The sequence below is a fragment of the Gavialis gangeticus genome, unplaced genomic scaffold (assembly GCF_001723915.1).
Source record: "Gavialis gangeticus isolate Ggan-Ray unplaced genomic scaffold, GavGan_comp1, whole genome shotgun sequence".
Taxonomy (NCBI): Eukaryota; Metazoa; Chordata; order Crocodylia; family Gavialidae; genus Gavialis; species Gavialis gangeticus.
Genome location: NW_017729018.1, coordinates 13131530 through 13142190, shown reverse-complemented (window position 1 = coordinate 13142190; position 10661 = coordinate 13131530). Strand labels below are relative to the sequence as shown.

At 48.0% G+C, this 10661-nt stretch overlaps 1 long non-coding RNA gene across 1 annotated transcript in view; it reads right to left on the bottom strand.

Annotated features, from left to right (window-relative positions):
- The window catches only part of LOC109294959, an 83602-nt gene that overhangs the window by 61305 nt on the left and 11636 nt on the right, over nucleotides 1-10661 (bottom strand). The window contains exon 3 of the long non-coding RNA XR_002096656.1: nucleotides 2478-2549. This is a non-coding gene — a long non-coding RNA (uncharacterized LOC109294959). The remainder of the gene's footprint in view (nucleotides 1-2477; nucleotides 2550-10661) is intronic.

Below are 10661 nucleotides of genomic sequence, written 5' to 3'. Positions count from 1 at the left end.
TGGGGGGGGGAAGGAGGGAAAAAAAAAGGCACAGCAGAGATACAGTGCTAAGTTCACCACTGATTTCCCCACCCTCCAAAAATCTCACTGCTCCAGTGACCGGGTATGTCCCCTACTTGGCACCAGATTCGCCACCGGCTCAGACCAGCCTCCCTACAGCGACACTCAGTGATCAGAAGAACAAATACACAACCTCTTATTGCACTTTTCCAATTTCACGATGCTTTGACTCAATCCAGGGTCTGATTAGGACCCATAGGTGCGCTCTCCACTCCAATCCATGGGCTTTATCGGATAAGTGACCCTGGCACCAAATCCAGTTTGGGCATAGCAGGTGGCCAGGAGGGGAATGCAGGAGGGGATGGATGTGTTTCTATCATTTGACCAGGTGTTCTTGGAGAAACAGCCAGCCAAATGAGTGCCAGCAGCTTAAACCCATTCATTAGTCAGAAGAAGTCGATCCCTTGAAAGCAACCTCAGGCCTTGTTTTAAGGTGCTACTGGATCTAGGACCCAGGATAAGTAGCAGAACAGAGAATCAGCTGTGTTTGCTCATTCATACCACTAAGCACAAGCTTGTGCTCCGATTGCAGTTTTCAAGGGCACACTGCCCTCATGTGGCAATCTGAATATCTGTAGCCACAACCCATTGCCAGCGACACGGAAGTGCCCGAGGGACCAACGCACTGTGGCATCTCTCTCTCAAGAATAGTTCCCACCTGAGCAACTGAGTCAGAGCAAGCGAGTAATTGTTTCCAAGAGCTTCACTGCAAAAGCTTAAAGTACTTGCTTCTTAGCTCTTTGGTTTCCAGTTTCAGGAGATTAGTGTGAAAGAAGGACACCACGAGGATGGGTCTCCCACATGAAAGGAGCAGACCTGGGAGAGTCGCTTTCCAGGTAGGTGAGATTTACCTAGTCATCTTGACAGTATTTTAAGCTACTTTAACGGGACCTTACAATTCAAGGACAGAAGACTAAATAGTTATCATAGGGCCAAGTCACAGCTCTGGAGTAATCTATAAAAAATGGCAGGGTGCAGATACCAAGGTGGGCTCATGTTTAAGACTGGACAAAGGGGCTTCCAGAAAGACCAAAACATAAGTCTTACGGGAACAGATTAGACATTTGTGTGGGAAGATGGATAGAAAGCGGCACAAAAAATCATGATGGGGGATGCATGAAAGGACATGTGAACATTGAGGCAAAAGAGGATGTAGGATGATACAAACCCTGGTATCCTTTATAGAATGAACGGGATGAAATTAAAACGGAAAATACATGCCAACTAGAAATTATTCTCCAAGCAAGATCCAGAGGTGCAGAGCTTCAGAAACCAGCATGGGTCTCTGGAAACGCTCCTTAGATGTCCTGCTCCATCACAGACTCCAACTCCCGTACTCGCTATGCCTTGGGTCCCCATATATTTTATATATATAAATAAATAATGTGAGGAGAGTAGTATTTCCTCCTAGCACACAGTGGAGATGCACAGTAAAGATCATAATGTGCTCAAAGACTGTACTAAGGGGGAAAGGAGGGAGGGAGAGAGAGAGAGAGAAAGCACTTTTTATACTGCTTAACATTACGAGTATGACTGAGATCCGTGTCTGTCAACAAGCTCCAGGCACTAGTCCTACAGGCAACAGAGAAACTCTGAATCTGCAGATCTTAGCTGAATCTCAGATTAGTGTTCAAACAATTCTCTGTGCAGCAGCTGGGGAAACCAGGCTGCTGCTTGGCGCACTCTTAAGAAGCCAAGATCGACCACAGTTATGCCCTTACACTGAAATTTGGATTCTTTCAGCCATCCTTTAAACAAGGAGATACTTGAAGTGCAGTCACAATTAGTTGATGTACTCTACATAAAATGTATCAGCCAAAGAAAAGCAGTCAGGAAATAGTGGGACAAGCATTTAGGGACAGAGCCTGAGCACAAAACGTGGAGCTTTACAAGGTAATTGCCAGACGCACAGGAGAGGCAGTGAAATCACCCCTGCACAGAGTCCAGAAAGTTAATGTTAAGACCAGATATAAATATACACCATAAATATATGGTGTATGCAGCTGGGTGTTGCGACCATGGCAAGTCTGCGCTGCACCAGGAAAAACGGCACGGCCACACATTAGGCCACAGGATGAGGCCACGCAGACAGTCTCGTCAGGATAGAGCCGTGACCTTCCCCTCCCTGCCAGCGTCACTGCTCTTTCCACCCACGCCCACAGCTTTCCAAGAGGACAGAGCACAGCACAGATCACCCTCTGCCAATTCAGACTGCAAGCTCAAGGACAGCCAGCAAGTGAGGGAACAGCCTTAGGCTTTTGGTAAATTATCTGATTGGATTCTCATCCTGCTGCTGCTGTGCTCTGCAAGCCACTGAGCACATGGAGGAGCTAAAACAGAGGCACAGGTTAAACCTAAAGGTAAAAGGCAGAAGGGTGCTTAGGGTGTTTTGTCACATACTGGTACATAAAACATACCTGTTCAGAGGTCAAAGCAACGGTTTTCCGCACCAAGGCAGATGCTTTCAGTAGCTCGAAAGAGGACACTTCCTAGGAGAAAGGACAGAAAAGAATTTGCAGTGATCAGTATGTAACAGCCTATGCCATATTCCTGCAATTGGGCTGAAGGACCCAACCAGATACTGCATTTCATGCTCAGCTGGCACCTATCAAATGAAGGGCACGGTCACACCAGCCACATGCATGAGACAGCTTCTGGGCACTGACAGAACAGAGGTTGCTTGGAAAGGGCAATAATGACCCTTACTGAAAATTAAATTAGGCTTAAATACTTTTTAGGAACAAACAGGTGTTGACCCGGTGCCCGGCCAGGCCCGTTCAGGCTACACGTTAACCTGCCATAGGAGTGCATGGGTTGGGCTGGCCCCGAATATACTCAGCCATGGTTTTCCACCCCATTTTTGTCCCCTACTCTTACCCTAGCTGGCTCATCCAAGGAGAGGAGAGGCAGGAGGCTTAACCCTGCATAAAATGACCCTTGCCTCAGTTTAATCCTACAAAAAAAAAAAAACACAGGTCTCTGAACTCCAAATGCCTCCCCTGCTGCCCTGCACACCTTCACCAGAGCCCTGCCTGCCTAGGGGAGCCCAGGGACTCGGCCTTCCACCCCCCGGCACCTACTGCCGCTCTCACCCACACCCACTGCCGTTCACAGCCCATGGCCTGCCAGCCCCGGGGCCTCCGAGGGCCGAATCCTGACAAAGTAATGGTCCCCAGTAGTCTGAGTCAGGCTGGGCAAGCAGCCACTAGCCCCCGCTGCTCTGGAAGCTCTGTGGGTCCTGATCCTGACTGCCATGGATGCAAAGCTGGAGCTGAGCCTCTGTCCTTCTCAGTCACGCCGGCAGATGGCTCCCTCCCCACAAGAAACCCCACCAAAAAACCCCAAATATTTTTCTAAAATCCATTGTCAGGCAAGTAAGGAATGAGCAAATCCTCCGAGTACTTAATCAGTCATCCACTGTGGCATCACAGATGACTTCCCTTCTGCTGACAAGGGCAATAAGAATACCAAGGACTTGGGCATGCACACGTATTTTGCTTTTCCAAACACGAAGGACAGAGCTCGCAGAGACATCAGCCAGAATAACAAAGGCTTGCCATGGAGACCTGGTCTTAGAGAAGAAGGAAGACTTAGCCACAGGCCAGCCCTTCCATAGATAGCATTGCACTTGCTTCTCTGGCACAATGCTTGTGCCAAAGACACACTTCTTTTAAGCCCAATGATTTAGAAAGAAAAAAAAAAAAAAATCCACCTGACCTTTTACACTTTACCTCCCCCTCCCCTTTTCCTCCCTTCCTTTTCTGCTCTTTGTCTTCCTAATTTCCAGGTATTTCCTTTTTCTCACACAGCCTCTTTTCTACCTTGAATCATTATTACTGTAGAGTCTCCTTGACCCACCTTTAGTTTTTTTTCCCCCCTCCCTTACCTGTTTTACCTTTTGCCCTCCTAATTTCTACCTATTTCCATTCTCACTGACATCCTGCCACACTTTTAGCTTCTCTCATTCCTTGGAGATCTCAGACCAGCAGAGTCTGCCGATGCCTGAAGAAGGCTGTTTGTGCCCAAAAGCTTGCAAACAACTTGTTTCTAACTATTGAGTTGGTCTAATAAAAGAGATCACCTCTACACACAGAGCCTGGCCTGCCTAGGCCCTTAGACCAACAACCCAGCAATCGTTCACAATGACATTTAGGTAAGGAAACCTAGTAATGACATTTTGAGTAAAACACAGCATACTCCACAAAGAAAAGTAAGTTGCCTAGACACTTCTTTTCCAAAAATCATAGTCCAGTTGGGCAAGACCGCATCCAGCCAAGCCAGCCCATCAAGACTTCACGCCCCCAAATGATGCACTCTGTATGCAAATGGATTGGTTTAATATTTTAGAAGCGTACAGCTCAATACCTGCTTCTCTGGGGGGAAGGAAAAAACAACGGAGAACAGGGATTTACTAGTGGAGTCTTGCTCCTCTGCTCGAGGATCTCTGCAGTGTTTGATTCAAACATGCCTCACCACAGCTTTGGCATTAGCTCCAACATGGCAAAGATTTACACTGCGTGATGTCCATAGTTTTGTGTGCTGAAGTGCTCGACCCAGGATAGCAGGGAAACACCAAAGTCTTATATTTTCAAGGGCTGGTTGGCCAACATGATTCCTCAGAGGCCGGAGCCCCGATTGCCTTCTGATCTCTTTTTGGTACTGGGAGGAGCAGCAAGGCACAAACCCAAATCTTTAGGGAAGCAAAGGATGTAACAGATTAGTCTTGTCTCCCTGCCCATCACCTCTCTTTGCTACATCCGCTGGAAGAGCTCTCAGTCTTAAAATGAGATCTCCAAGACTGGAGAGAGGTCAGAGTAGGTATTGGGAACTCAGTCCTCAAACCACATCTTGGCATTGCAGGAAAGATTGCGCCTCAAGCTGTGCTGTGGTCAGACAGGAACAAGAAAAACAAGGAAGACCTTTGATCATTTCCAGGGAATTAGGTGGTACTGCTAATGTGAAAGGGTGACTGCATTTCTACCATCAGTATCGAGACTACCGGGTGATAAATCCTGGTGGCCATTTGAAACCAGTATACACTAATACTCTCATCCTTGAAAGAAAAGCATAGATAAGACTGAAGGCAGAGAAGTTTCTTTGGGTGAACTTACTATCTTTTATAAGACCAACTTAAATAGCTGGAAACATTTTTCTTAGCAAACTTTCGGGTTTAAAAGCCCTTCGTCAAGCTGAGGAAGCATTTGCAGTTGGTGTGTGCTCTCACAGCTACAACCTACACCCCTGATAAGACTGAAGGCCCCTACCTCTCAACATGCATTAACTGCAATCAAGGTAAATGAACATGGAGCAAAGCCATCATTTTATCTGAAAAGTCTCTGCAAGTTTTGCTTTGCTGCCTGTGATCAGAAAAAACAACATCATCATGCCGAGCCGTGCTACCGGTGGCTTGCTAGGCCTCCGCCTCACCATGCCATTACTTGCGATTCTGTAATCTGTTTTCATGGCAACAGTTCAAAAAAAATACAGATGCTGTGAGCTCACGTGACAGCAAGCGACTGCAAGGCTGGCTTCCTACAGGGAGTCATTTGTGTCCTTAATGATTAACAGTAAAGAAAAAGGAGGGAGAAAAAAAAAGGCTAGTGCATGGTCAGTGGGCTGGCTTGACATGCTAAAGCAGTGATGCATTTCGAGTCAAAGGAGTCATTAGGTAGAGTCGCCAGGAAGCCCGGGGTGCTTGCGTATTCCTGTTGCGGCTCCACCGTGTTTCCACCGCAGCGGAGACAGGATCTCGGGAAACAAAAGAAGCGGTCGCCCTTGATCTGGATCGAGGGAGTGCTGCCTTTGCTGGAAGCCAGAGCACCCGGCAAGAATACTGCTGCCTTCGACATGCCAAAGTTGCACGGTCACACATCATTCAGACAGTCCAAGGGGGAAAACCAGGCAGGTGGAGATCCAAAGCATGCTACAAGTCAGATGGGAAAGGGCTCCATATCGTCCTGATCTCAAGCCCCAGCTCTCGGGTCCTGTGGTCCAGACACAGCCCAGGACAAATGCCCACCACCGCGCAGTCACAAGGGATATCGGGTGAACCAGGAGCTGCACATGAAAGCAGCCCCCAAGGTCACGGATCTGCGCTGAAGCTCACACGTGCAATGCCCTTGAAAAGCGTAATGCAGGCAGGACCCAGTTTCTGATGGCTGCAAGGAGAAAGCATGGACCAAGACGGGGCTAAATCAACCCATTTTGGTTCGTAGAAGCTGCCGCGGTTTCCTGCCACCATGAATGCGTGGAAAGCCCTCGAGGCTCCACGCACCGGGCATGGAGTGGAAACTGCAAAAGCACCATATGCTTCACCCTCGTTCGCCTGTTCCACTCAACTGTCTCTCTCGCTTTACCTCCCGAACAAGAGCTGGAGCAGCCTTAACGTGCAGAGAGAAACCAGCCAAGGTAGAGGGACATCAACCCGGGATGAGCGGAAACAAATATCTTTAATAAACTGGAAAAGCCACAGCACAGTAATAACCCTGCCTGGGTTTGCTTCAACACGAAACAACGTGGAAGCAGCCTTGTTCTGGCCATTAGATAATAATGGAAGAACCTCGTCGCCCAAGGCCCTCTGCTCAGCTATAAATGCATTATTGTTATTTGCTGGAACTTGCCTCTGCAAGACAGAACATCTCCCTCTGGCCATATAGACCTTGCTTTATTTTCACAACCGCGATGACAAAAGCCTATGCAATACGGCGTACCACGGCACTCACCCGTCCCAGCAGATGCACAATGCAACGGCAGTGGCAGCTACAGAGCCCTTGGCTCTGGCATCCCGGTTCCTTCACCCTACGTTAGTCAAGGGTAAAAGTCATTTGGATTACAGGATGGAACGCCAAACAATAAAACCCTCTTCAAAAATATCTGATTTTGCACTGCAGTTTACTATAGCTGCTTAACCGCCAAGACTTGGATTTGGAGTAACAATACTTGGAGAAAACATAAAAACTGCGCTGTGCTCGAGAGCTTTGTCGGGAAAAAACGTGCTAACAGCCCTTTCTGAATATGTAAAATGCCTATTTGCAGACTAAAACCTTGGCCCTTCTATACTTTCATCCCCTTAAGTAATAGCCCTTTAAATAAGAGCAGTTTATTCCCATTGGCCCTGAATTTCAGAAGTCTCAGCTGCCCCATGACTGAATCCAGTTGGAGTGATCGTGTGCTTTGGATCAATGAACAGCGAGTGGATCTCAGGCCCCGCCGCCCCCAGGAACTCGAAACAAGGATTGCAGTATAAAGGCCAGCTCTTGAGATCAGCTGCCCTCGTGACAGAAGGCTACAGAAATCCTTTCACGATCAGCTGAGCCCTGTAGGGCAAGAGCAGACGTCAGCACCCTTCTCCTCCCTCCGCAGATGTGACATCAGGTCTCTGGGGGACAGCGCAAACACGCGGGAGCCTGTTCTCTCCACCAGCCCCAGCGAGCGGATTAAGAGAGGCGGAGGAGGAGTCAGTACATTGGCAAGCAGCGTGAGCCGATGGTGATGCAAGTTAAAACCCAGCATGGAAGCCAGCAGAGCGACAGACATCCCTGGAAGCGTCAAATATTCAAACAAGACTTTTTCCTGAAACATGGGCGGGGGGGAATCTGCACACCCTTCACCCACAAGCAGAAGTTTCTGCCCTCCCTAGCCAAATGCGACCTTCAGCAACCTCAGTGATGGTCACCAGCAGATGCCCCTGGGACGTAAAAAGCAATCAAGACTTGTGGTAGAGGGGATCTCTTTTATTAAATCAACTAGGTTTTTGCAACAAAAAAAAAATAAAGAAATTCTTTAATGGCACCTTTAACTCTCTTATGAAACATGCACTTTCATTTCTACCCAGGAGAACTTTTACAATCTTTTCTCCTACGCCTGAGGAAGGGAGTGCACATCTGAAAGCTCGCCATTAAAAGATTTTTTTTTTTTTTTTTTGCAAAAATCTAGTTGGTCTAATAAAAGAGATCCCCTCTAGTTTGAGTCCCAGTTGCTTCTTCCTCTAGACCAATACAGCTACAACATGCCAGGTACTTAAGGCTCACAACCCCCCGACTACACACAATTAGCACCACGCACCCCCTCCACGAGCCAGTCCGGCAGGTTGTTCAGGGGCTCTCTCGTCGCTCCCGCCGGCTCGTGCGGTAGCAGATCTGGCTCAGTCCTGCGCTCAGTTTGAGTGTTACACGTGTTAAAGGAACTGGAAGTGGCTCACATCTTCTCTCCGATTCCACATAAGTAGAGCCTCAAGGATGATGACGATGGAGATCATTTACAGGCAGCTCGGCCGTGTTGGCAGCAATGACTCTTACCTCTTGCTAACAGTAGGTATCACTCTCCCCAAGTACCCCTTTTTTGGGCCACCACACTCACTGCAGACAGTTAGTGTACGACACAGGACAGAAACGAGCTTCCACGTGACAGCAGCTTTTCCAGTTCATAAGTGGCCATCCCTACATTTATTACTGCTGTACCTGACAGCGAGAACCAAAACAGCACGGGAGGAGAGAGGATATTTGGTTCTTGGAATATTGCTCAAGTGGCCTTGACAAAGCCATTTCCTCCCCACTCTTGGCATCTCGCTAGAACAGCATGATAATAATCACTAACTGGCAAATAAAGCTGGAATTAAGCTCACAATCCCCATAAAAAAAAGAGAGGGGAAGCAGCCGCCTTTGGCAGAAGCCTGGAAAAGCTTTCAAATGCGAGAGAAATCCCATCCTTAACGAGATCCGTTTACAACGTCAGATTACAGGCAAAGTAAACTCATATTTCTAAAATAGATTAGCAATGATCTTTGCAAATCTAATTTTGCAAACAAGAAAGGTCTTTGCATGAACGTCAAGCTTATTTGTCCAATGCTGGTACGAGAGCAAAAGGCAAATTTGCAAACTATTTTCTTCTACTTCCGCGTTAGCTGTTTTTCTGGTGCTCCCCTGTTAGGAAAGGCCGGTGACAGCTCACAGAAAATCTTGAAAAGCCTACTCGGGAACACATCTGCCTGCATCGTTGTACATTATACCACCGCTCTTTACCATACAAATCTTGACAAAGTTGTAACCAAGACATTTGAGACCACAGGTAGATTGAAAAGTCTGCACCGTTTTGGAACAAAGTTCGCCTGCCCCCTGACAACTGGTACCTCAATAAGCCACGACAGGAGGATGCCACAGACCAAGACCTGATGTTGTACGGCAAGAATCGGCATCAAGATCAGCAGTGCTTGTTGCCTCGGTGGATTCAAAGGCAGCTGCACATGGATGCTGGACATATCAAATCTCCCATGCCACCAGCTGGAAGAAGCCAGCATGCCTTAATCACGACAGCTCATCCAGCTTCGGGTGGCCCACGGATGGCAGACGGGTGCATAATTAGTCTGCTTGATTACAGAAAGAAGACTGCAGACATGGCGGGCCTGGATAAGCAAGGCCCAAAGTTTGTTTAAAGTTGCCCAATTAGTAAATGCCTGGCACTGGCACTACGTAAACTCTGATGAAGTGCGATTTGCATGTCGATACCGCAGTGCGTAACCCAGAAGAAGGGAAGAGAAACAAAGAAGTATTTCAGGAACTGATGCAGCCATCAAGAGGATTATGAAGGACCATGCGCACGGGTCTCTGTTTTATGAATGCTTTTAAAACACTCTCTGTGAACGGTTAAAAATTGCTCTTTCTATTCCAGGTCCCCATGCTTATTGAACGGAGCCAGCACAAAAAAAAGGGGGGGGGGGGCAGAGCAGAGAAACTGCAAGGGGTTGCCATGTAGAAGTAGTTCAAAAAAAGATGATAAATGCCAGGCTGATCAGCTTGGACTCTCGTGCTCTTCTTTTCAGAGCATTACATGAGGTCCGAGGATACAGTCTAATCCAAGGGTGGGGAAGATGTGGCCCAGGGGCTGGATGTGGCCTGCCAGGCCATTCTATCCAGCCAGCCGGGCCCCTAAAAAATTTTGGAAATTAATATTTATCTGCCCCTGGCTGCTCATCACGTGGCCCTTGATGGCTTGCCAAAACTCAGTAAGCGGCCCTGCCCAAAATAACTGCCCACCCCGATCTAATCGCAGGGTGGGACTTGGCTAGCGGCTCATCCCCTCCCTTACTTTCATCAGATACCACAGGGCAAAACAGATTTCTTGCTAGAAATCTGACTAAGACCTGAACCGCCTGCCCCGGAGAGTCTGCATTTCCTGTGTGTGGTATACCGATAGCTCACGCTTCAGCCCTTCGCCAGTCCTATCCGCGGACAACAGTGCCAAGGATGACTCTGTGAAATGTCACTAACGGCAAAATAAAGTTACCTAATACAGGAAAGTCCCATGAGAAGCGAGGAATGCAAGAGTCTTTTGCTTCTGAGACAGTTCATAGCTTTTTGGGTGGGTGGGGAATTTTTAGTACTCCAGCAGCTAAAACTCCCGGCAAGATACTTGGAGGTTCAAGTTCTTTCTAAACCAGCACCAGGATGTGAAGGGTTAAGTTCAGAAAGGCACTGAACTTTAATACTCCTGTCTTCCTTGGCCGCACCCTCGGCTCACGCTGTTGTGAGACTGTCAACAAGTTTCCTACAGTCGGGCGGTTCACTGGGTTAAGATTCAACACAGTTTCCTGTCCCCCCCCCGCC